Raw genomic sequence first — 27,957 nt, 5'->3', positions numbered from 1 at the left:
GAACATTTCACCTAATCCTGAAACTGGAGGCAGCTATTGAGGAATACAAATAGTCTCTGAATGCTAAGCTCAGTTGCTTTTCCCTTTGTCTGCAGCAGAACATTATCACTAATATATTCTGTCTCAGCTAAAAAAGGAACCAATGGCAGGACATCTATCTTCCTGGAAGAAGGTTGCCAAGCAACCAGCAAACTTTCAGCTGAGAGCTGATGTATCTGGGCACAACAGTCAGATTCCCCCCATCAGTTGCAACTAACTTGATTTTGATGGATTAAAAGAAGATGAAAATCTACTCAGCTCCTCCCTTTGAAGTACCGGGATCATTAAGGTAACAAACAAATAGCCATAAAACACAAGCTTGATTCATTCCAAAGACAGTTGGTATAAAAACATAGTCATTAATGAAAGAAAGTATTGTTCTACCATTCAGAACAGTAGTTACTAAAATCTCATTGTAAGTTTAAAAAAATAGACCTTCAAGCCTCCATTGTCAATCAGACAATTTAACTTTTCATTGCTATTAAGTAATAGTTAGGCTGATATTCCTAAGGGATATCTTATCTTTCTAAACCCCTAAACAATGTATTGCTTTCATTATTAGGAGATCTACATTTATGTTGAAGTGTACCAGTTGATCAAAACTATTTTCTTGTCGTAAGAGTGGTAATTGAGAACATCCATTCTGCTAATAACACACATCAGGATATTGTCATTACTGTGCTGGGAGCTAGACAAAAATTAGTCATTGCATTTTACCATTTCAGGCACATTATTATTTGTTTGTATCCCGCCTTTTACAAATATTTCAAGATGTGAAATCTACCTCCCTCCTCCTATTTTCACCATAACAACGATCCTGTGATGTGAGTTGTGTGAGATGTGAGCTATGTATATTATCAGACTGGACATGAGACAATGGCACATGAGATCTGGAAATCCTGCCAATTCTTCCGTTTCTTTTTTTTTTTTTTGACATACGATCTGATGTTCGGAAAGTCAATTTCTTTAAAAAGGACTTGTTGGCAGCCTAAAGTGGTCTAAAAGATGGGCCAGAATTGCCAGAATTGCTTTGCAAATAGCAATACATTGAACTAATACATACATTCACAAGGTAAATAGTAAATTTGGGGAGCTTGTACTAAATTAAATATGAGGTAAACAAATTTACCAGTTTGGCACATGACTTTAAAATCTTATAGAGTGAGGTAGAAGAAAGAAAAGCAGCATAGGGAAACAATTCTTTCTTTGTACCATCTTCTCTTCATCAAATCTTTCTACCACCAACATCAATATCTTTTTTTTTATAACAAAAGAAGAAAAATGAAACTGTAATTCTAATGTATGTACCAAAAAACTATACAGATAGTCCTCGACTTACAACTACAATGGAGCCCAAAATTTCTGTTGCTAAGCCAGACAATTATTAAGTGAATTTTGCTCCATTTTATGACCTTTCCTGCCACAGTTGTTAAGTGAATCATTGCAGTTGTTAAATTAATAACAGTGTTGTTAAGCGAATCTGGCTTTCCCATTGACTTTTCTTATCAGAAAATCTCAAATGACCCCAGGATGGTGCAACCATCATAAATATGAATCGTTTGCCAAACTTCTGAATTTTGATCATGTGACTATGGGGATGCTGCAATGGTTGTAAGTATGAAAAACTATCATAAATCACTTTTTTTGGTGCTGTTGTAACTTTGAATGGTAATTAAATAAACTGTTGTAAATTGAGGACTACCTGAATTCATGCTATACTCATACTATTAAATAATACTATTACATCTCTCTTTTCACAGTTCCATAGTCAATCATCTCAAGCAATGGACAATGCATACACCAGTCTTTTATCAGGCACGTTCTTCTGCCAATTCTCTTGGCAATATGATAGTTGGGGTATGGAAGTTGAAGACCACTCTATTTTCAAGGCATCAAGCTGGTAAACATTGAAGTATGTTTTGAGTTGCATAAATATAGTAGGACTTATTAAAATAACATGAGATTTAGCTATCTGAAAGAAAGGGCTTCTCACAACTGAATGTTTCCAGATCAGGGAACTGGAAATTAAATTTTATGCAGAAGACATTGAGAGAAATCAGTAAATATAGTCTAGAAAATAAGTCTGAGAGGATTACAACTTGTTCTTTAACATCTCATAGTGCAAGATATGAATAATTATCTTAAACTACAAAAAGGCAGTTGTTTTCAGAGTGAGATAGGAGACATAAAAAGATAGATAGATAATAGATAGATAGATAGATAGATAGATAGATAGATAGATAGATAGATAGATAGACAGACAGACAGACAGACAGACAGACAGACAGACAGATGCCAAATTCCAGATCAATGTTAGGAAAAAACATCCCAGGGAAGTTTCCAATGAAACCAGTTAGGCTTTGGTAGGGTGTGCTTTGGTAGATACATTAAATTTAAAGATAGACATTTCAAAGGCATATTTTAATTCTAATTACTATACTGAGCAGAGAGTTGATATATAATTGGCCATTTCAAATGATATCTAATTGGCCATCTTTAGGATATTATTTTATTTAACTATGCACTGTTTTTCTGAATCAAATCTAGTGAAGATAATAAATATGTACAGTATATAAATATATAGACTAATGTAACAATGTTTTAGAAATATACCCCAACATTAAAATATAATTTGGCCGGCACAAAATCTCTTTCCAGAGGCACAGCAATAAGACATAAATAAAACAGCAATATGATTAATACAACAACCAGCTAAAAACATTAAAAAGATATGTCCCAAAAGTGCTTTTTCAAAAAGCAACTGGATTTTGTTTTTTCCTAGAAGATGTTTCATTTTTCATCCAAGAGCTTCTTCAGCTTTATTAAAAAGAGATGTTTTTTTAAGTCTGTTAAAATGCTGAGTACTTGGAAAGCAGTTCTACAAAGCACAGCCACCACTGAGAAATCCACCTCCAGTCCCACTCACCTCATAATGAAGTGACATTTTAAAGGAAGACCACTGCTTCAATACTGTTTTAAAACATAGGTACATTCACAAAAACATAATGGACCAAGAAATAACTTGGTACAACCATGAATGTCAGCTTTCTTGAATCAGGTGACTTCCAAATGCTTTTGTCTTACAACCCCCAGAATTTCCATCCAACACCAGTATTGATCATACTGGTCTAGATGAGTCTGGGAACTATAGTTGAGATATCAGATTTACAAAACTAGATGCTCTGAAACCAACCTCTGTTTTCGATTACTACATTATTATTCATTCTTATGCTCATATTGTACTATCTTGCTCCTAGTATTTCTATATATTTTGCAATGCCATGAACTGCTTGTGCTACAACAAAATCATTACTGTACAACTTTAGAATGCTGTTTCATTTTATTTTTGCTGCAGCAGATGAACCTAGCTCTTCTAGAAAAGATCCCCCTACTTATTTGTTCATCTTGAATAATATGGTGAGCAGTAGATGAAATGTAGTCCCAAGAAACACTGAAAATATTCTAGTGATCTACCCATCTCTCGTGTTAACTCCTCCTCTCATAAGTAATACCATATTTTCAAAGTTCATTTCCATATTCAGATCCAAATCAAACTTGAGATGTCTGGAAATTCCAGTTTCATTCTTTGAAGACAGCGAAGTTCTGTCTCTTAGGATGAAATCAAAGTCACTTCTACTATGCCAGTTTTTATTTGCTGGTACTCAATTTTTGATCCCCTCTCCTTTCAATTCAAAAGAAATGAACTATTCACAGCTCATTGAATAAAAGCAAAAACAACTAATAGGAAAAACCCATCCACTAGTGACAATTAGCTGCCAATCTTCCATCCATGGATGCTGAAACAGTCTGCCACTATTATTTCCTTAAGCCACAGAAATAGGGTCAGAAACCAACAATTGCTGATTAGCTTTATGAGTGAAGTGGACGGGTAGCAGCAGTGCCCTTCCTTTTGCTTCTACAGACAACCAATCTCCACTAAGATTTTGTGAGAACAAAAAAAAAAATAGTTCCCTTTAAAAATAATTCTGAATTTTGGATAAAATCCATTTTTGGAACTATGTTCACAAACTCAAAGCTATAAAAATACTTCACATTCTACAGAAGCATCTAAATAAAAATGAAAATTGGCCCATTCATAATTTGTTTATTGATTTAAAGTGTTAGTCTACCCACTAGGCACTCAAGCAAAGAAACAAAATTCAAATAAAACTGCAATAAAAGAACAAATGCAGTCATAAAAAAGAAGAAGCTAGAACATTCACTACAATAATAATCTAAAACTGACATTAAAAATTTCTAAAAGATTAAAGAAAAAGCAATGTGAACAAAAAGGGGCTAGTCAGCCTTCCTGTTTGAAATCTCTCCCCCAAGTGGGCAAGATATGGTCCTTCAGATGCTGCTTATCCAAGAAGAAATTACATTGGCTGAGGAGGAACAGCAATTATTATTATGGTTGGTTGCACAGTCAGCCAGATATTTAGACTGGATTTAGCATTTTTATCCATCTATCAAATCCTTCCCAGGACCAGTATTCAAGTATTTGAGAAGTTGCCACAAAAAGGTGGGGGTCAACTTATTTTCCAAAGCACCAGAGGGAAGGACGAGAAACAATGGATGGAAACTAATCAAACAGAGAAGCAACCTAGAATTAAACAGAAACTTCCTAACAATGAGGACAATTAATCAGTGGAACAGCTTGCCTTCAGAACGTGTAGGTGCTTCATCACTGGAGGTTTTTAAGAAAAGACTGGGCAGCTACCTATCTGAAATGGTGTAGGGTCTCCTGCTTGAGCAGGGGGCTAAACTAAAAGACCTCCAAGGTCCTTTCTAGCTCTGTTCTGACTGATTGGTTGATTGATTGATCTGGGATAGGCAGATGTGGATGTTTGATGGTGTTAATGGTATTCTTGCAGGATGTAAACCAAGGGTGTCAAACTCACAACATCACGTGACATGTCACAACATATCACAACTTTTTTGCCATTGCCGGCAATGGGTTGGGCGCAGTTTCGCTATGATGCATCCGGCTTGTGGGCCGGCAGTTTGACACCCCTGATATAAACTGTTCCAAGTAAAGTTGCCTTTTGTAATTGTTTTATGGTGATTTTGGCAATGCCAATAGTTCAAGCGGTGCTCCAATTGCTTTGGAATTGCATCCAGTGTGTTTTTTACTATTGGTACTATTCTTGCTTTCTTTTGCCGGACTCTTCTACTGATAAAGGGGAATATTTGTAACTCAGGGTTGAAATGAGGGGTCCTTGGTCTCTCTGAACTTGGTTATTTTCTTGCAGATGTTTCATTACCCAAACTAGGTAACATCATTAGCATTGATGATGTTATCTAGTTTGGATAATGAAATGTCTGCAAAAAAACAACCAAGCTCAGAGAGCACCAAGGAGCTCTAGTTCTATTTCTATTTGCAGGTCTTTGTATTTTGTGATGTTCTTCAGTTCTTCCTCTTCTATCCTGATATCTCCAGGAACTGCCACGTCCATTATCCAGACTTTTTTGTCTTACTTATCAACAATGGTTAAGTCTAGGCTGTTTATGTTGTGTCCTGAGCCTGCAAAAGCAGGCTCGGGATGTTGCATTGGTCCCGGGCATTCCAAAAGCTGCCCAGGACTAGACAGAGTGGCGCTGGCCTTATGTGCATGCACAAGGTGTGAAAACGCTCTGTTCGTATTGGTTGACACTGTCCGGGCTTCTGGCCATATAAAAAGGCCTATGTGCCTTTTGTTTTTGCTTGGTTGTTATAGAAGGAGAATAAAGTGTTTGTTCAGCATCGTCATGTGTCTTCATCATTTGCACGCGAATGAAGTATACAACACTGACGACGAGGATGGGATCCTTTGCAAACTGAAACAAAAGATTTAAGGACTTACCCAGGAAGTCCTGAAGAGGGGAAGACGGCGTCTGAATCAGCGCCCCAGCCTGCCAGTACAGTGTCACTGGAGGGTGAGCTCAGCTAAACGACCCTTTCCCCAAACAGCAGCTTCAGAGGAAGCGAGTGATGAAGGTCGTAAAGTTTATGATGTCGATGATTGGCCGCTTGACTGATTTCGATGTCTCCCACCCAGAGAGATAGAATTCCTATGTAGCACAGGTGAAGAACTACTTCAGAGTAAATCAGATTAGAGAAGATGGCCTGAAGGCAGCAACTCTTTTGTGTGCCTGTGGACAAGAAGCTTTTGACATTGCAGAAAATCTGGTGGCCCCTGCACCTCTGGAGTCAGTAACATATGCTGACTTGAAGAAAATGTTGAAGGAACATTTCCAGCCAAAGTTATCCGTCATTGCTTGGAGGCACGCATTCGAGCAGAGAGACCAGAGGCCGGGTGAATCTGCTGCGGACTTTATGGCAGCCTTAAGGCAAGCAGCCAGACCTTGTGAGTTCAAGGATCTGGAAGAGAGGCTGCAAGATCGTTTTGTCTGTGGCTTAAGGAGCAGAGACTTATAACAAAAGATTTTTGCAAAAGAAGATGTCTCCTTCCAAGATGCGTTGCGAGAGGTGGCAGCTGAGGAAGCAGCGGGCGGGGCTGTGAAGTCCTTGTGCCTCGCCAGGAATCCTCCAGACACAGCTACCATCCATCAAGAGGTCGCTCGAGAAGGATCAGAAGTGGATCCTGAAGAGGAGGTTGACAGACTTCACAGCCAGCTGAGAGGAGGCAGAAGGGATGTCCGGTCAAGGCTCCAGCATCTCTTTAATGCTTCAGGTGTGGAGGATGCCACAAGCGAGCTGACTGCAGGTTTCTCTCTGCCATTTGCAGGGCGTGTGGCAGTCAGAGCCACATTGCATCCGTCTGTTTGGGTCGCCAGAAGATTCAGCTTCAGGAAGAATTGCTTCAGAAAGATACCAGGGTCCCCAGCCAAAACAGGGTGGGTTTCTGCACATCGCGCAGGAGCATTCTAAGAACATGGACACATAAGCCCCTTAAGAAGAAACTTTCCATTAACGTAAGATTGCAAGGGATTCCCTTACTGATGGAGTTGGACACAGGGTCTACTCTTTCCATTATTTCAATTAATACCTTTAAAAGGATTTGCAGCAGTAGTGGCCTTCAAGTTAAACTCAGGCCATCGAATCTAATACTCACTGATTTTCAAAATTCTATGGTGTGTGTTAAGGGTGTGTGCACCCTTAGGGTACAGTATAAGGATTTTGAAGGTTCCCTAGATGTGATGGTTGTTGGGGGTGAATGTACGAGTCTTATTGGACTCGATTGGTTAGAGGCTCTGGGAATCCAGATAACTGGGCTGCACAGTTTGCAAACGCTGGGCCTTGCAGAGGTTTGCAAGGAGTTTGCAGATGTGTTTAGTTGAGAGCTAGGATCCTACAAGGGGCCTCCCATTTCGCTATGGTTAGACCCAACCATAACGCCCATCAGGGTTAAGCCTAGGAGGGTACCTTTTGCCCTCAAAGGTAAGACTGATGCTGAGCTGGACAAATTGCTCCAGCAGGGCATTCTAGAACCTGTGGATTCAAGTCCATGGGAAACCCCCATAGTAACGCCTCTAAAGGCTAATGGGGACATACGTATATGTGCAGACTACAAGTGCACACTGAATAGGGCGCTGCAACAGCACGCTTATCCAGTGCCTGTGGTAAGTCACATTCTGGCCTCCCTCAAGGGGAGGCGCATTTTTGTGAAGCTTGACCTGGCACAGGCCTATCAACAGCTACCTATTGATGAGGCAGCTGCAGAGGCCCAGACTATTGTAACTCACAGGGGGGCCTTCAAGGTCAAGAGACTGCAATTTGGGGTAAATGTAGCCCCTGGCATATTCCAAAGTGTCATGGACAGCACACTTCGAGGTATTCCTGGATCTGTCCCTACTTCGATGACACCCTCATTGCTGGGGAGTCATCTCAAAATTTAGCAGAAAGATTAAGGGCTGTCTTGCTTCATTTTCGAAAAGCAGGCCTTAAACTAAAGAAGGATAAATGTAAGATAGGAGACACTTCTACTGACTTCTTAGGATTCAGGATTGATGCTCAAGGCATTCGCCCTGCTGAAACTAAATTGCAAGTGATCCAGCAGGCCCCAAGCCCTAAGTCTAAGAGTGAGCTGCAAGCCTTCTTGGGGCTATTAAATTTTTACCATGCATTTCTCCCACATAAAGCTGCAGTGGCAGAGCCATTACACAGGCTCTTAGACAAGCAGGCTCCTTGGCAGTGGACTAAAGTCCATGACAAGAGCTTCAATGAGGTTAAGGCCTTGCTCACTTCTAATGCTGTTGTAGCGCATTTCAATGAGCAACTGCCTGTTTGCATCACATGCGATGCATCTCCTTATGGGATGGGAGCTGTACTTAGCCATTTGAAGGCTGATGGGACACAGGTCCCTGTGGCCTATTACTCAAGGACTCTGTCTTCTGCAGAGCGAAATTATGCTCAAATTGACAGAGAAGGCTTGGCCATGATTTCTTATATGGCCGCCATTTCACGGTCTACACAGACCATAAGCCTCTGCTGGGTTTGTTTACCACTAACAAACAAACCCCACATATCATTTCTCCTCGTATGCTGAGATGGTCCATTTTCCTGTCAGCATATGACTACACATTAGTTCACAAACCAGGAAAAGAAATGGGTCATACAGATGGCCTGAGCAGATTACCCCTGAACCAATTAGAGCCAGATCCTGCTCCAGCCATTAATATTCTTTCCATTCAGGAGTTGCCTGAGTCTTCCCTCAATGCTAGGGATGTGGCTGCAGAAACTGCCACTGATCACACACTTACACGTGTGCTGACATGGGTGTTGTCAGGATGGCCTGACAAGTGCCCAGATACTGAGTTCCAAAGCTTCTGGCACAAGAAGCATGAGTTTTCCACTTTCAAGGGTTGCCTGATACGGGGATAGCAGGGTAGTGATCCCAGCCTCATTGAGGTCTAGAATCTTGATCTCTCTGCATGAGGGACATCCTGGTATAGTCAGGATGAAAGCGCTTGCGCACAGCTATCTTTGGTGTCCTGGGTTCGATAAAGCCATCGAGGCCCAGGTGCATGGGTGCCAAGTGTGCCAACAGTCTTGGCCTGAAATGCCTCAGGCCCCAGTACATAGGTGAGAGAAAACTCAAACCCCATGGTCTAGGGTGCATATAGATTATGCTGGGCCCTTTCAAGGGCAATTCTTCCTGGTTGTTGTTGATAGCCATTCCAAGTGGCTAAAGGTTGTTCCTGTTTCCTCCACTACTACTGCCAGGACCATCCAGGTGTTGAGAGGAATTTTTGCATCACACAGTCTTCCAGATGTTCTGGTTTCAGATAATGGCCCTCAATTTACCTCTTCTGAGTTCCAGGCTTTTCTTCAGGCCAATCTGATACGGCATGCAGCATTGGTTCCCTTCCATCCATCCTCCAACAGATTGGCAGAGAGAATGGTGCGCACCACCAAAGATGCCCTCAAGAAACTGACTTACGGTAACTGGCATCACAGGTTAGCAGATTTCTTTCTTGCACACCGCACCACACCATGCACTGTCACAGGGAAGAGCCCTGCTGAACTCCATTGGGGTCACCACCTCATCACTAAACTGGACAGGTTGCACCCTGACTGGGTGGCTTCACAGGTGTCACAACCACAGGCACCTAGGAGACTCCAAGTGGGCGATCCGGTCTGGGCATGAAACTATGGCCCTGGTCATCTCTGGGTCACAGCTGTGGTCTGCAAGGTCTCTAGGCCGTTGTCATACGAAGTTGCCTTGGGAGACGGCCGCGTTCTTCGCAGACACATAGACCAACTGCGTTGGAGACTGGACTCTCACCCTTCCGCTCCTGGCTCTGCTCTGGGGGGGGGAGGAGGACTATAATATGCATTCTGGGTCACAGTTTCCCAGGCCTAACAGGCCCTCATTAGCTGCTACTGAGGCTGTTTGAGATTCATCCCAAGGTTCCGCAAGTGCTCCAAACAGGAATTCAGTGGACAGGGGGTCATCCCACACATCCATAATTACTCCAGACAGGGAGTCACACCGGGGGTATCCACAGTATTCACATATGTCAGATAGTGCTCCAGACAGGGAGACTGACCGGGGGTATCCACACAAATCACAAGCAGCAAGAGAAAAGGAATTCCATCAGGGGCGCTTACCGAATTCCGCAATTGCTCCCAAAAGGAAGTCACCAGCAAAGGGGGTTGCCATGGAGGCGACTTCTGACTCTGGCACCTCGGGCACGTGTTTGGGGGCCACAGAGTACTGGGGTACTTCCGCTAGCCAGCCCTCTCCATCTGCTGGCCTTGGGCTCGAGGGACAGTGTTCCCAAGAGGGGTCCATTGTGGACTTGGGGACTGCCACCCCTCCAAGGTATGCTGGCGTGGACTTAGAGGGTCCAGCCAGCCAGCAGCTGGGCGGGTCAACCAGGTATTTGGGGCAGCAAAGTCCTGGCCTGCCTAGCCTGGTAGGCGAGCAGGTAGGCCAGGCATCCTCACCAGGGTCCCCTGGGGATTTAGGGCAGCAATATCCTGGCCTGCCTAGCCTGGTAGGTGAGCAAGTGGGCCAGGCAATCTCTCTGGCCCTTAGAAGGTCGCAGTGAGCCAGGTGCCCACCCAAACGTCTGAGAGACTTTGTGAGGTTGCTATCAAATCATGAGGTACCTGCTCATGAGGCCTCTGAATAAGTGGAGTAACTCGTGGGTAGATTATTTTGTATTAATTTTGATTTTGGATACATTTATTTGTATTAATAAATACTGAAGGGGGTTTGCCTGAGGGCAGACTTGAGATTCCACACTCTTTGCATTTGAATAATGCAATTGTATGCCACTCTTCCCAATGCACGACGTACATGTATGTACGCGAAGTATGTTCCATCTAGGGGGGAGGGGTGTTGTGTTCTGAGCCTGCAAAAGCAGGCTCGGGATGTTGCATTGGTCCCGGGCAGTCCAAAAGCTGCCCAGGACCAGACAGAGCAGCGCTGGCCTTGCGCACATGCGCAAGGCACGAAAACGCTCTGTTCCTATTGGTTGACACTGTCCGGGCTTCTAGCCATATAAAAAGGCTTGCGTGTGTTTTTCTTTTGCTTGGTTGTTGTAGAAGGAGAATAAAGTGTTTGTTCAGCATAGCCATGTGTCTTCATCATTCGCACACGAATGAAGTATACAACAGTTTATGTGATAGATGCTTGTCTGTTTAAATTCTAAAGTCTCATAGCTTTTTAACTTGTTCATTTTCTATCACTTTGTCTATTTTGTAGTCCTACCAGTTCTTGCTTGAGGCAAATGGTGTTTCTTCCATTTATTCCAATGCAGCATTGTTGCTGCTTTGTCATGTCATTTTTTGTAGAAGTCTGTTCAATCTTCTTGTAACAGCTAACTATATGGTCTTCTATTTCTTCAGTTTCTTTGCAGAGATGGCATTTGCTGTCTGTTGCCATCTATTTAACTTGGGCTTTGTAATGCCTTTATTCTAAGGCTTGGTTTTGTGCAACCACAATTAGTGCCTCAGTCTCTTTCTTCAACTTTCCTGCTCTTAGCCATCTTGTTGTTACCTGATTTCCCTGTTAGTTTTGTTTTTTTTTAACCATGTAATGTTTTGCCTTGCCCTGTCTCTTCTCTTCTTCATTGGTCTATCTTGTAAGCCAGTTTGGTGTCTCTGGTATTCAGTGCACTAACTTCAGTGCATCTTCTTCATTGTCCTTCAGATATTCTTCCAATGCTCTTTTTTCTTCTTCAATTGTTTGGTCTACTTGCAACATTCCATGTCACTTATTTTCCTTGGTCTGTCAACATTGCTGCATGCATGAAAGGCATGATTCATTGTCATTATTTTTCTGGTCTTCCTATCCAGGACTTTTAGTTCTGCTTGAGTCCAGTCCACTATTCCAGCTGTGTATCTAATGATTGGAATTGCCCAGGTGTTAAATTTTATTTTGACAGATAGAAAGATAAACAGATCCTCCAGTTGACTCAACCTCCAGTGACTGCGTCAATAAATATTTATGGGCAGCAATATGGAAAAGGTTTGCCACAACCACTTTCTGGGATACTTTTTCATCTTCCTAGTCTAGCTAATTATCCTAGAATTCCTAGATAGTTCCCAATCCAAGTATCAATCAGGTCTGATCGTGCTTAGCTTCTAAAATCAGACTTTAGTTCACAGGAGCTATTGCTGCCATCTGCTACAGACACCTTAACAGATCTCTTGGCAAATATCAGAAACTTACATGTATATGTGATTCAGGTTATAAATTTTCAAAAATCTATTTTCAAAATAGATATAGATGTAAATTTAGAAATCACTATAAATACATTATTTCAATCTCTACATTCTTGCTGCAGCAAACAATTCATAACTTTTATACATTAGTTCATTGTCAGAGACTCTCTCACATCAATATTTAAATATCTTATTTGCAGTTTGCACACCTATATTTCCAGTTGATTTCCATTTCGTTAAATAGAAATACAGCATAGGTTATCATTTGAGGAAGACTGTGACCGAATGACTTGTAACTATATGATAAGCTGATAGACAATTTTCTTCTCTCTTCTTCTTTTTCTGACTTTTTGTCTTTGAAATTCAATATCATCTGGTCAACCCTTTGAACATAATAGTGCTACAAACATGGCACTATTTTGTGATAGCCATAAAGAGGACTGAACTCTCAAAGATAGGATATGTAACCTTTCTATTTTGATTGGCTGTGATTCTCTAGAGGTCTTAAACAGAAGAATTACATATCACTGTCTACTTTTTTTAAACAGATAATATCAAGGAATGAAATGTAAAGAATACATATTCTCCTGAAAGATAATCCCATATGGATACTGCCATTAAAATATTTGTGCAAACCCCACCACTTTAAAGATTTAAAGTTATTTATGTTTATGTTTACATAGAGCTTTTCCGCTGTAGTTTCACAGAATATAGTGAATGAGAAGAATAGGAATAGAAATGATCAAATGTTGATTGTAGCATCCAAATTATTATGGCTATATTAGATTGCCATAATTATCTGGATTGATGCCTTGCACTTAAAGCCTAAATGAAGCCAACATAGTTAAAAAATAGCATTATAAACCAATTATAAGCAAATACAATTTAAATTAAGATATCATATAAGCAGGTCCTTCATCTACAAAACTCAGTAAATGGAATAATCTTGAAAAAATGTACAGAAACTCTCAAAAGTTCCCTAAACTAAGAAAGAAAAAGCTACAGAATTGACATATATTCAAAGATAACTAAACCACAGCAACAATATCTTGATAATTCACACACACAGATATCTTCAGCAGGACCATCAGGCTTCATACCCACTTTCTAGTAAATCACAAGCATTGAGACATTTAACCCTTAGTCTGATTCTTGGCTAGACTCAGCAGAAGACTCCCAAACATGATTTGGCTAGATTAAAAACTTCATAGTAGACAAAAATGAAAACAGTGATCACAAATCATTGCCATAATTGTATGAACTTATCCATCTTTTTTGCTGCTATTGTGACTGAACTATCAAGCAAGCAAGTAGGATGAGCCAATAAGCCATTCTTCTACTGCCCATTCTTATAGATGGGTGCATCTCAGACTGAGGAGGACAACTAAAGGCAGATCACTTAGCCTAAGACAGATATCATGGATATAGATTCCCATTGAAATAATCAGTGTTATGCAAACAAAGATAGAAAGAAATCATAACCCGAGGAAATTAAATATATGAAATAAGAAAAATAAATATACTTGAATCTGAATCAATATTTTTCATTGTACTTATCCATACCTTTTTAGCTTTGTGAATTATTCTTGCTTTCCTCACATCCATTCCGTTTCATCCACTGCCTTTTCTTCTTTAAACTTCTTTGTACTCTTTTTTCATTTCTTCAACTTCATCAAGCTACAGCTTTCATGATCTTCCCCTTCCTCTTGAACCAGTCCCTGTTCCTTTTTGCTTACTGTGCACTTTTATTATGAATCTTACTCATTTTTTTGTTTATTATTAATTTATTGCACTTATATCACAATCACAAATTGACTCCTAGCAACTCACAACAGGTAGTGAAATAGCATATAATAAGAATCCAAAATACAAAAACCTATAACCTAAAACAGCATCTGCTGCCAAGCCCCATATACCCTGGAAAAGTTCCACATTCAGCTGGATTATTATTACAGATACAACAATGTGAAATCATAATTACTAATTCTATAGCTGGTGTTGGTCTTCATTCACACAGAGTTCTTCCCAAGAACCTAGAACTTTGTAATATGTTGTTGTAATATACATAAGGATCCAAGTAGTGTGGCCTTTTGTTATTGACAAATGGAAACTTTTCGATGCACAGATTTTCTAAGTAGCATTCAGGCCTTTTTGGTATAGCACCCAGTATGCCATTAATAATATTTATTTGTTTGTTTATATTTATACATTATTTATTTCTGAAGTTCATATTCAGTTTACTTCCTGCAAAGCCTTTTAGCAATATGGGGTAGCCCAGTGGCCTAGAGGTGAAGACATTTGCCTCCCACTCGAAGGTTGAGAATTCAATCCTAGGCAGCAGCAGATGTTTCTCTATCAAGATGCAAAGAGAAAAATATCTGCTGTGAAATTCACATAGGTGTCAGGAAGGGCATCTGGCCAGTAAATGGTCAGGTCCATTCAGACACCCTGACCCCACCTCAAATAAAGGGATTAAAGGGTCGTAAAATGAAAGAAGAAAGTCTATTAGTAATATAGAGAAGACACAGATTTGTCCAGTGTCATCATAGCCATGCCAGATACAGCATTTCTTGATAATGATAAGAACAGTCTCAGTTTCAACCCATTTTGGTCAGACTGCCACAAGTATAATCAAAGCCCAGTTTTACCCCAGACATGCTCTCTCTATTCTGTACCTACTAGTATCCATAGCCTACTTTGCAAATCAGAATATTTTGCTGTATACCACTAGTTTGAAAGCAGAGACAAAATACTGACACACAGTATTTCAGGACATAATAAGTGCCTGGGTAATAAGTAGATTCCGGTCTTACCTATGCTACTTTATCTATATATTTATCTGATTAGTTTGACAGCAGAAAATCATACTCTTATGTAGTACTGATAAAAATATAATACAGCATATACACATTCTGCCTTGCCTGTCCATTTGAGAAATAGACGATACATCATTTAGCAACTTTGTCCTTCTAGGCTGTTGAAATGGAGGGATGGCAGAGAAAATCCAGATGACCTGGAGATTAAATAGACAAGACTGTCCTTGAGAAATTACTTTTTTGTGTTGCACAGTGTTCAAGAATGTGTGTTTGTCTTATACAGTTCTCTAAGGAATAGCAACATTTCAGCTGCCCTTGGAAAACTGTAATGCAAGTGCTAAAAAAGCCATCAAGCTAGAAATGAAAATCAGATTCAACTAGACTTCAATATAGAAGGAAGAATGGGTCATTCAGAATAGGCATTAATTTTCTAGATTGGAACCTGATTTGTTTTGGTTCTGTCAAACAGAATCTGTTTGTGACATGTTTCTTTTGACCTCTGAGATGTTACAATGGGCAGCAAAAGAAGAGTAAAACACTGTGTTGGGGACAAGGGGAGACATGATAGCAGTGTTCCAATATTTGAGAAGCTCCTACAAAGACAAGGGGGTCAACCTATTTTCCAAAGCACCAAAAAGCAAGACAAGAAACAATGGATGTAAACTAATCAAGGAGAGAAGTAACCTAGAATTAAGGATAAATTTCCTAACAGTCAGAGCAATCGATCAATGGATCAACTTGCCTTCAGGAGTTGTGGCTGCTTCCTCACTGGAAGCTTTCAAAAAGAGACTAGACAATCATTTGTCTGAAATAGTAAAGGAACAGGAAGTTGGACTAGAAGACCTCCAAGGTCCTTTCCAACTCTATTGTTCTATATTTTAGTATCTTTGTAAAGAGATTTGGGGAGGAGGGTGAAGAAAGATCATCTGTGTGATTCTGTCTTACTAACAGCATTCAGATATGGGATGGTCTTCTTTGAGCTACATTAGAAAGCTGTATGGCCAAGTGAATGAATTAATTTACAGAAAAGACCACTGTATCAATCCTTTATAATCTCATCTTCAGTCCACCTTATTCAAGAAAGGGATATATCTTTCTTTGAAAATGCTCTTAATTGCACTCAGGAAAACCATCTACTTCCACAGTATGTCTGACATTGTTCATTCAAGAGGCTACCATGAGTGCAGATTTCACTACATAACGCTCTAAATCCATAAAGTTATAAGAACTTCAGAAAAATAAGATTTAAAAAGATACAATTCTATGGCACTGATTTGTGTGAAATTTGGTGTTTATTTATCTAATTCGATATAGGTGCCACCTGACTTCAACTGACTATTGTGAACTGGGCAGTTCATAAATAAACCAATACACCAATAAAAAGCCAATACACATCCCCCCCCCCCAGAATGGGATAACTCACCACAGCCACCTCACCACGGCTAACTCTCCACGGCCAACTCACTGTTGGACAATTCAACACGGCCAACTCACCATGGGACAACTCAACGCAAGACAATTTAACAATTCAATTTAATTATTTAAAGTAAATAAAAAATATTTTAATTTTTGTCATTCACATTTCATTTTGTCCCTCCTGTTACATCTGTTCTTTAATTATTCTGTTCCACCATTTCTTTGATATTAGTGTAACTCTTGTCCCGTAGCGAGTTGTCCCGTGGCAAGTTGACCATAGTGAGTTATCCTGCGGCAAGTTAGCTGCGGTAAGTTGGCCATGGCAAGTTGGCTGTGGTGATTTGGCCGTGACAAGTTGGCTATGATGAGTTGGCCATGGCAAATTGTCATAGACCCACCTTTCCCCCAAAATGATGGTGTATATGCAAAACATACAAATAAAAATAGCAGACACACTCAAAAGGGGCCCCTACCTATCTCATCCCAAGACTTGGAAAGATTACCAGGTCTTCAGATCTTTATGTAATACCACATAGATTTCAGAAAAGGATCCCAAATGGCAGAGAAGGTGCATTTCCTTCTCCTTCCTTGGGCAATAGATCAATCAAAGAGATCTGAAGCATGCCAGCTTGGCCAGCATGTACCAACCAGGCAACCAAACCATGGGAGACAGGCAATCCCTCAGATAACCTGGTCCTGTACCATGTAAGGCTTTATAAGTAATAATCAGTACCTTAAATCATACCTCAAAACAGACTGGTAACAAATGTAGCTCAGGAAACAGAAGTGCTACACTGCTTCTACTGCTGCATTCTGCCAGCTGATACTTCTGATTGATTTTCAAGGGCCGCCCCAGGTAGAATGCATTGCAGTAATTGAGCTTTGAGGTGACTTAGGGCATGAATGACAGCTTCTGAACAGCTTCTCCATCCAAGAAAGAGTACAGCTGGCATACCAGATGGAGCTAAGCAAAGACTCCTTGGCCACAACTGCTACCAGCTGCCACTTGCATGAACTATATACACAAGAGGTATAATAGGATCGAATTGAATCAAATTGTGTGTGTGTGTGTGTGTGTGTGTGTGAATATGCATGTTTACAGTGTGACTGTGTTTGACTATGTTATTGTTTTTATACTTTTTTGCTGTATGCTGTCCACAGTCACTTTTTGTGAGATGGGTGGCCATATACATTTGATAAATAAATAAATTTTAAATAAATTAACATTTTTGTTAAAGACTAAATGGTGCCTGCTAGTTTTGGTGCAAAATCAAGTCATACAAAGTATAATCAGAAGACCCTTTAGGAAACTGATGATTATAGAATATATAACCATAACCAGAAGACAGATCAGGATATTATATTTTGCTTCACATTTATGCCCATGTCAGTTATGCATTCATTTAAAAACATTAATATTTACTCCTCCTGACTAAAGCCAATTACTGAAGAGCTATCATTTTATTATTGCTACATATTCACAAAAGAACAGGTAATCAGAAAAGTCTACCTAGATATTTAATCACACTTTTATTTTAAAGACATAATGTTTTGGTTTTATAACTGCTGGCAGCTCATGCTGGGTAAAAATGTAATACTCTCTGCATTTAATTATTATTTTATCAGAGATTTCTTTACCTTCCAACAGTGAAGAAATAGATGGGATTTAAAATGCAGCAGTGCTCATATTTTAAAACCATAACATAGTGTCATTATCAGTTACCTGTATAAAATTTAGAGGTTTGACAGAAACAGATGTTTATTTCTTATTTTTGGTAATAAAAATTCAGTTCTGACAGATACAATTTCATTGCTGACAAATAACTCTTTTAAGTTCTCTGATATTAATTTCTAAGAGAATTACTAAGAGATTCACTGAAATAGTATATCAGAAGTCTTTATATAACTCCAGTTTCTTTCATTTTCCACTCATGACTTTTGTTTGTTGGAAAATATGAATCAGAATGGTATAATCTACACCAGGGCTTTTCAACCTTTTCACCCATTGTGTCACCAGTCAGATATGGCAATATCCGAGTACCACCAGTTACCTAGCAAGGTGTCAAAAACTTGATGACCAAAAAAAAAAAGGAAAAAAGTGATGAAGTACAGGTAGTCCTACATTTAAAACAGTTCGCTTAGTGACTATTGGAGGTTACAATGGCACTGAAAAAAAGTGCCCCCCAAGCCACAGCTGAGAAAGACACCTGCCTGCCCGCCGGGCCGCACTCTTCCTCCTGTCTGAGATTTTCATTGTTGTGAGCATTTCTGTTGAGGATAGGCAGCGGGGATAAGGTGGGAGTGTTTGGTTTTTATTCCCCCTGTCTGCTGGGTGGCTGCAGCAGGTTTTGGTCACTTCACATGACCCTGGGACACTGTGACCGTCATAAATATAAATCAGTTGCCAAGCATCTGAATGTAAATCACAAGACCCTGGAGAGGCTGCAACATTCCAGCTGATCGGCGCTTCTCCTGGGCTCAGCAGAAGTGCCAGGATCAGCGCCCAGCTCCAGCTAGAGCCTGGCGCTGATCCTGGTGCTTCCGCTGAGCCCTGACAGCCCCAAAGGAGCGCTGATCCTGGCGCTTCCACTGAGCCCTGGCAGCCCTGCAGTTCCAGCCATCTCTTGCTCAGACTTGTGCAGTGCTGCCACTGGTTCAGCTCATTCCCCTCCCCCACTACTTTTCTAGGATGGTGGCGTACCACCTGCCAGGTGCCAAAGTACCACAGGTGGTACCCATACCATTGGTTGAAAAGCCCTGATCTATACCTCTCAGAATATTTTAAGGCCTCTCATAATTTCCAGCCCTGGCTGTGGGTGCAGACAATCGTACAATCACACTGCTACTGATAGTCTATCTAGGGAGTTCTTACCAATGCTTGATCTACTATTATATTGCTTGGATTCCTGCTAGTTGCACAGACTTGATTTGTCAGTAGCATAGAAGACCTTTATAAAATTAAAGAAAATATATTTTAGGCTGCCTGTGAGGACAAAATCTATCTTACAGACACTTATGTAATAAAATTACATAAAATAGAAACATAGAAAAATTAATCGAAGCATTAGAAATCAATAGAGCCAACTAAAACCCCCCTCCCCAAAGATCCAGAAATAAATCTAGTACATAATTACAGCAACCTTCAAAGAATAGCTCCTTAAACACAATCAAAAAGAGAAAAAGGAAAACAGAAGGGTTTTCATAGCTTTCCTGAAAGTCAGTAATGATAGGAGTTGAAGACTTTGGGTAGCAAGCTCTTCCAAACAGGTGAGGTCACAAAAAACCCCACTACCAAAAATTAAGAGTTGAGGAATATCTATTAAATCATTTAACACACAAGGAGCCAATTTAGTGTAATGGTTAAGGCATCAGGTTAGACACTATGAATTCGAGTCTTGCCTTAAACATGAACTCAACTGGGTGACCTTGAGCCAATCATTCTCTTTTAGCCCTGGGAAGCAGGCAATGGCAAACCACTTTCAAAAGAGCTTGTCAAAAAAATTGTAGAGACTAGTTGAAGCAACTGTCAGGAGTCAAAAAGTGACTTAAAAACATGTGCACACAAACACACATATGCTCTAACACTGGAAGTTTTTAAGAAGAGACTGGATAACCATTTGTCTGAAATGATATAGGGTTTCCTGCCTGAGCAGGGGGTTGGACTAGAGACCTCCAAGGTCCCTTCCAACTTTTTACTATCATCATCATCATCATCATCATCATCATCATCATTATTATTATATCACACACACACACTATTCATTTAAGGCTTTAGAAAGTTAAATTGGGTTGGGAAACCATTTCTTGTATGAAAATCCTTAAACTCAGCATAACCTATTTTAAAAGAATAGTTAGCTAGCTATGTGACTCTGAGTAATAAGCAAAAAAAAATAAATAATAATGAACCACACACACACACATACACATACACACACACGTACACATACACAATTTGGTTGGTGTTGTTTATTATATCCAGGCAACACTATTCCAAAATATTGGGCATAGAATATATTTTAAAACAGTTCAGAAGATTCAGTTAGAGCAGAACTTAGCACGTCAGATGTCATGAGAGGTAATTTAGACAATGCCCGAGTTTACATAATATGCCGTGCAAAAACTTTGACCTTACAAAATGTTTATTTGCTCCCATGACCAATTCTGAGTCTTACACTTGGCTACAAAATCTTTGGTCTTGACTCTGGGAGCAGATTTAGTCAAACAAGGGAGCCCAAAACAAGGATTTTTTTTATGATGACCTGTGGGAGTATATTTGATTTCTTCCTGGTTTTCTTTAAATCTTTATAAACTATTTTTTTTTCAGTCCACCTTTAATTTAAAAAGATAGGGTGAATTTTAAGACATGAAATTGTGATTGTTCTTCATACAAAATTGCTTAAAAACTGTATGTGAGATAGCTAAGTTGAATTATTCTACTCTATTTTTAGCCTTATTTTTAATGTCATTATAATGTCGAAATGTTTTTCTTATTATATTCTCTTTCGTACATTTACTCACAGAACCATTATTCAGAGGCATCCTCAGTGGATGATCAAAAGAGTCAAGATGGCAGCTATAACTGGATAATTTAATCCCCACCCTTTTTAAGTCCATTATACATGTAACATATAGACAAAATGATTATACATATGGCTATACATATGGTATATATGATATATACATATAGTTTCAGCCACTTTCTTGAAACCTCCTCACACACACTCCTGTGCTAGCTGGTTATAAAAAATTAAAACTGCATTTAAAAATAACATTATACGAACACAACTCATACAGAATTTTAAAGGCTCACCAATGTGCCTTATGGGTGCTTAATCTAAAAGAATTATTTACAACAGCAGTTCTCAACCTGTGGGTCGTGACCCCATTTGGGGTCGAATGACCCTTTCACGGGGGCTGCACAAACAAAGCAGTCCGCCATTTTTTCCCCCTTTTCCTTAGCTGTGCTACTCCCTTTTATTCTATTGGCTTTTGAAATCCAATAGAATAGACTCTCTTGAATAGAGTCTAATTCTATTGGCTTTCAAAAGCCAATAGGAATTGTCCAGGCTGTCTCTGCCCTGCTGAGCCCGCCAAAAGTCTCATTCTGCAAACGGTGCTGCAAGTTGTCTGCAGCGAAGGCGAGCTGTCTGGAAGTTTCCACCCCTCCCTGCTGAGCAACTATTAAAAATGTAAGTAAAAGAGAGCCAGGGGTGGGAGGTGGGAGGACGGTGGGCGCAGGGAAGGTTGCTGGTGCACGTGGGGCCCGGCGGGTGCCTTACCTCCCTTGGGCTGGGCCAGCTGGTGGCCCAGCCGGTGGTCAGCCTGCTCCGTCTCTGCCGCTTGCCAGCTACGCCTCGGCCGGCGCAGGGGGCGGCACCACGCATGCGCGGCGCTCCAGGGCAGGGAAAGTCCTCGACTTAAACCGGTTGGGTAGTCCTCGACTTACGACCGGTTGGGGGTCGCGGTATTAAAAAGGTTGGGAACCACTTATTTACAAGGACCCCCAATGTTCTTCTTAAAGGATTCTGGGGCTATATTTCCTTTGTTTTGTTTGTTGCCTTTTCTCTCTTTTCTGATGTGTCAATTTTCTTCCTCCTAAGTAAATGTCCTGTAAACCCTTTCCTTGTTTCAGTAGATAGTGGCTATTAGGTACATATACTGTTCACACACATAAGGGAACAGAAGAGATATGTGCACATTCATCACCCAGGCTTAATCTCATCCTTGGTATCTGGGGATGGAAAAGAGTGAGAACTGAGCAAGGCATCCCTTTTACTCTCATCAGTGGCAAAAAAGACCACTGTAGTCTGGCAGCACCCTTTCCAACTAACAAATTTTAATTACAAGGTATAAGATTTAATGTACTGTATTGATTTCATCAGACTTACCACCTGTATCTCTGCTCCTGTAGTTGAACACATGTGCACACTTATTTTTCCTGCATCATTTGTTTGACAAAGGTGAGATAGCTTTAGGCAAGCAAAGTACAATATTTCACCCTATATATAAAGAAACTGATCTGTTCCTTGAAGAGATTTAAAAGTCACACAGCAAAATCAATGGGTCTGGAAGTCTGAGTACATACAAACTTATTTACTACCAATGGTATTTTAAACCTGAAAAAAGGACTTTAATCAGCAATAATAAACATTATTGTTCAATAGTAATGTACATTTTCTTTAGCTTGGAACAAAGTTGCCCAAACCTGTGTGAAAGCTGTTCCAAACCCAAATGGCACCTAGGTTCTTAATCACCTTAGCCCAGGTGGCTTATAGATTGCTCTGCACTGCTCTGAGGCATTGTGTACAAAATTAATTGATTTCTGAGACCCCTACTGCAAAGGAAGGAGCACACTGAGGGAAGGTAAAGCTTCTATTAATAAAATGGGTATCAAAAAGGATACTCAGAACAATCCCCTTAGAGGAGAAGAAAAAGAAATAGGCTACAAGGAACGAAGCGGTCAGATTAAATTTACCAATATCTGCTGTTTGGGCCCCAGGATTTATCTGGGGCAGGATGTCACTACAGATAGAAGAGAATATTATAACTCAGGATTGAACTGTGGAATCCTTGGTACTCTCTAAGCTTGGTTGTTTTCTTGAAGACGTTTATTATCAAACTAGGTAACATCATCAGTGCCCAAATAAACAAGCTCAGAGACCATTAAGGACCCTACTTACCTAGAAAAACACAGCAGTTCTGAAAAATACATGACTGTTGTTGGAAGGAAATCAGTGGAGTTCCAGAATTGAGGGACCCATCATAGAATTCCCTGGATATTCTACCTCACTGCCTCTCCCATTGTGGAAGAGGAGTCTCCTTAATTCTTTCTCCATGTGTACCTCAATAAGCATTGAGGTGAAGGCAAATAAGATCTTATTCACACACTGTGCAGGTAACTGCTATTAAATGGAACAAGTAATAGTTACTTCTAGACAAGATTGCATTTCTCATCCAGTTTGCCCTATTGAATTTTTTTGCAGTCAGTTTTCCAAACTTTAGGGAGAATGTAGACATTCAGAGAATAGGGTTCTCTCTGCTACCATTTAAAAGTCATTTAAATGTAGCCTGGATTAGATAGTCTTAGAATTTGATAGGTTCTGCAACCCAAAATTAACAGTAAAGATGCCAGCATTTATGCCTTAGCCTGAACACCAAACATCAATTCTAACCCTCCTTCTCTATTTCCTTCCTTCCTAGATTTTGGCCCAGCAACTCAAAGCTGAAGAACTCAGCTGGTGACAAGCAACTCATCTGCCACCAATGGAGAGGCATCTGCTGCATTAAAGCAAATTATCTGGAAAGAGAGTACACAGTTTGTGGCTGGTCCTCTTGTTTTTTTTACTGTATATATTACCAACATAGCTGACACAGAAGAGATGTACTGCTCTTGAACATATTTCTGTCTCTGTACTAAAACATGGCTAATCGTGTTTTAGATTCTACTGACATTCATTAAATTTGTGAAAGATGGCATATATGAGTACATTTAACAAGATTGACAGATTTCTCTGCAGCTACTTCTGCCTTCACCTTTGCAATCAAACCTAAAAATACTGATCCTCACACACTAAGGCCAACATCTCTCTCTTGGCAACTTAAAAGTAGCCACCACGAGGGAGGAAGGCACTGGCTTCTATAGTTTGGCAGAATATAAATGACTCTTTCTAAAGAGCTTTTGTGGGTTTATTTAACAAGCAGATCAAGCCAGCCTCTTTTTATTCCTGCATGTAAGTAATTACGTTGGCAAAATGGGGAGAGAGTCAGCAAAAGTACAAGACAGATTTTTTTTTCTGACTGGGAATTCTGAGAGTTGAAGTCCACACCCCTTAAGGTTGCTGAGTTTGAAAAACATAGGTGTAGAGGATAGAGGTTTTGTGGGGGGGAAATCACTTGTATTCTGGAACACATTCACAGTATTATTACCTTATTTTAATTTTATTTATTTATATCCTGCATTTATTACTTTTATAAATAACTCAAGGCAGCAACAATACCTACTGTAGTACTCCTTCTTCCTCCTCTTCCCCATATAGCAACAGCCCTGTAAGGTGAATTGGGCTGTGAGAATGTGACTGGCCCAAAGTCATCCAGATGGCTTTCATGCCAAAGTGGGAATGGGAAGTTTCTAACCTGCGTCTAACCTGGGCCTTATCCTGTAGACCAAATATACACAGTGTTAAGCTCTGCTTTTCCCTGTGTATATCTCAGATTTCACAGGGGAGGGGCAGGGGGAAGATGCTTCTTTTTCTTCCAACAGCTGTAGGTAACCTGTCAAAAGGTTTTTGGAGTGTTTTCTATTTTGTTGTCAGTTTTCTTCTTTAGGGTGTTTTAGTTATGTTTTAGTTTGCTTATCTCTGCTACTATATATTTTGTAAATTTGCTGTCTTTGCTATTTCTAGTTTATATTTTAATGAGTATTAATTTATTTATAAAACGTATTACCTATGCTCGCAGGCATGCAAGGGCATAAAATATCCAGGTTCATTTATAAAAGCTGATCCTTAGTAGCTCTTCCACATGATGCTTCATGTTGCCTGGGGTTTGAGGACAAATTAAAATAACGTAGGTAAAACATTTAAAAGTAATGGAAAAGACATTGTGGAAATAGATTTCAATTTAAAAGAAAAGAAAGGAATATACTCCAGATTGTTCCAGATGTCTTAAAAGCTTTACATTAAAGTATGGTTTTTATAACCATAGTTTCTTGAATATGTCACAGTTGGCTGAGTCTGTACACCATGTAAAGTCAAGAGTAATTTTTTTTACAAATTAAGGGCCGGCGGGGACAATGACATTGAATGGTGGGCAGAACTGGACAATCAGAATCCCATCCCTTTTTTTTCTGTGCTTGCAGTGTACGAAATGCATGTTAAGGCTTCTATCGTCAGTCACATCTGCTATTTGGACATCACACACACACACACACACACACATACAGTACACACACCAAATACCCTTGAGTTTGCACTAGATGCTAGGTGATGTGAGAACTCATCAGACATGCCAATCATTACCTATTTTCTCTAACCAAATCTCCATTTCCTTGGAAAGATAAGCAGCCAAACTTTTGCTGAACAACTGTCAAAACAAAACATTAAGTATACATTAGAGATGTGTGGTAACCACGCCCAAGATATTAACGTCTTCTCTTTTAAAGTATTAAACTACTTTGTAACAAGAAGAGATTATTTTAAAAAACGCACACAGAGATGAGAAAAGTGCGGTCTTGGCTTGTTTATACCGCAACGTTGCTAAGCATCAGCTGCTTAAAATAATCATTTAACCATTTTTTTATTGATGTAGTATAAGCACATGCTGTAGTAATTTTGACAGTATTCTTGAGATAGTTGTTTAGTTGTACTTTTTATCAAGCATTAAAAATTTTAAGATTGCTTCAAATTTTACCTGTTGAGATGTTTATTAAGTGCTTTAGGGACAGATCTAGAATACAGAATTGCAATGAGCATCTGTAATGTACACAGATGTACAAAGGAGATAAAAGGCATAAAGGTGAAGATGTTGTACCAAGATCAGGAGACTCAAGTTCAAGTTTACTTGAAACCTTTTTTGGAGGTGCAAGACTGAGGGAACTAAACTCATAGAGAGTAAAAAAGATGACCTGGATGGAGATAAGCCAGATCTGTTCCCAGAGGAAATAGACATGGAACATCAATCCTGATAGATAACTCCATAGTTTCACAGGATGATAAGCAGAAGGGGGAAGTAATGCAGTCCAGTTTGCAAGATTCTGTTACAATATTCCAATATTAATAAAAGCAGTGTGAAACTTCCTTGGTTTTGTATACACTGACAAAGCAGGGAGAGTAGAGAGGTTCGTTGGGTATGAGAAGAGGCACATCAACCCAGAGGTGGAAGGAGTTGATTCAAAGAGACTCTATCTCAGTTGGCTGGCTATAATCTGAATGATGCTAACCAGGATAAAATTTATGTGGTTCTCACCAGCTACATGATGCTTGACATTGTGTGACTTTGGGTCACTCACACATTCACTATTAGCCTAACCAATATAACAGGATTGTTGTTGTTGTTGTTAAGAATAGACAGAGAATGGGTGCCACCTTAATATCCTAAAGGAAAAATACATATAAATCTAACAAAGAAGTAGATTACATAAGCAGAAAACAACATTAATACACAGCGCTGATTGATACATTGAGGCATTCCACTGGGAAACCAATTTTGTTCCTTTCCACGGTAGCAATTCCTTCAGTAATTTTTAGCAGCCCCCTCAAAGTCTTCTTTGAAGACTGCTGCAGTATATGAATATTATTTGATCACATTGCTAATTGATACTTAATCCCACTTTTCTTTTATAGTTCTTAACATTTAAATGATTTTTCCGTAGAGATATGTATTATGTTCCCACCTCATTATTAGCATATTTGACTACAGTTTCATCACTGTATTATACACACAATTTGACACTGTTCAAAAGAAATTTTCAACAAATTTCAAAACTAAAAATTGAAATTGAAGGAAATATTGCAGGTTAGCATTCCTCTTTGTATAGACTGGCAAGAAGGAAATCAGCTCCATTGCTGTAGAGAAGAATTTCAGCTCATTAATGACTGCTTAAGAATTATGTGAAATATACAGTTTGGCAAATAGTTTCCTTAACAAATGCTGGCCCAGCAGCCTGCTTGACTTCAGTAATTTGTCCTGAATTTTTTTAGTATTCCGGTTTTTACAAAATCAAATCAATCTTCTTTGATGGCATAGGAAATTTGATCAGTGAGTTTCTGTGAAGTTTATTTCTATTCCATTAATACATAATGGACGCATTAATATTGTTTTAAATCAAACATCAGCTTTTGTTTTGTTAATGTATCTTCAAGGAGGTGAAATTGTACTCTGGCCTGATTAACTCAGCAGATTATCTGGTTTTTTTGTTTTGTTTTGTTTTGTTTTGCTATATGGTCAAATCATTATTGAAATGCTATTATTCTAAGCATATTAACTTGAATTAAGACATTTGAAATAAAGAAACAATGTTGTAAGAATGGGGAAAGCAAGCCTACCAGGAGTGGCAAGAGAACTAGGAGACCATGCACAGCATCCTCCAAATTAAAGTTCTGTGATCCAGGGCAGAAGATGGGATACACATTTCAAGTTGTTAATTGTATCAGTGCCAGGTTTACATAACTGAGAGTGTCTGATCGTGAAGTCTTATGGCAATGAATCAGCAGATTCAAAGCCATGTCCAACCCATCCTAATCACTGAATTTATTTTTCTGACACTGAATTCATTTTTTTGACATGTAATAGTTGTGGAAACACCACCAGTGACAAATCAACACTTATAGAATTGTTCCTCAATACAACTGGGTATTTGGAGAGGCACCTCTTCAGCAGCTCCATAGCATATTTATTCAAAAGTAAATTCTATCATGTTTACAATTCAATAAATTAATATTTATCTATTTTTATAAATGCCCTTTGGATTATGGGGCCTCTCTCTTAAGGCAAGGTGTCAAACTGCTGGCTCGCGGGCCAGATGCGTCTTGCTGAAAGCACACCACCCTATTGCCAGCAATGGAAAAAAAG

The 27,957-nt window shown here is 39.6% G+C and overlaps 2 long non-coding RNA genes across 2 annotated transcripts in view; one reads left to right on the top strand and one right to left on the bottom strand.

The window, feature by feature from the left end:
* LOC120303744 overlaps positions 1–27,957 on the bottom strand; it is a 128,391-nt gene that overhangs the window by 77,341 nt on the left and 23,093 nt on the right. The gene's annotated exons all lie outside the window — the stretch shown is intronic.
* On the top strand, positions 161–26,107 carry LOC120303745. The gene is made up of 3 exons (XR_005555526.1): positions 161–328; positions 1,800–1,951; positions 23,590–26,107. It is a non-coding gene; the product is annotated as an uncharacterized LOC120303745 (long non-coding RNA).

The sequence above is a fragment of the Crotalus tigris genome, unplaced genomic scaffold, assembly GCF_016545835.1.
Source record: "Crotalus tigris isolate CLP2741 ecotype Arizona unplaced genomic scaffold, ASM1654583v1 scf7180000024506.1728113, whole genome shotgun sequence".
NCBI lineage: Eukaryota > Metazoa > Chordata > Lepidosauria > Squamata > Viperidae > Crotalus > Crotalus tigris.
The sequence above is the reverse complement of the archived record's forward strand: the minus strand, read 5'-3'. Positions and strand labels throughout refer to the sequence as shown.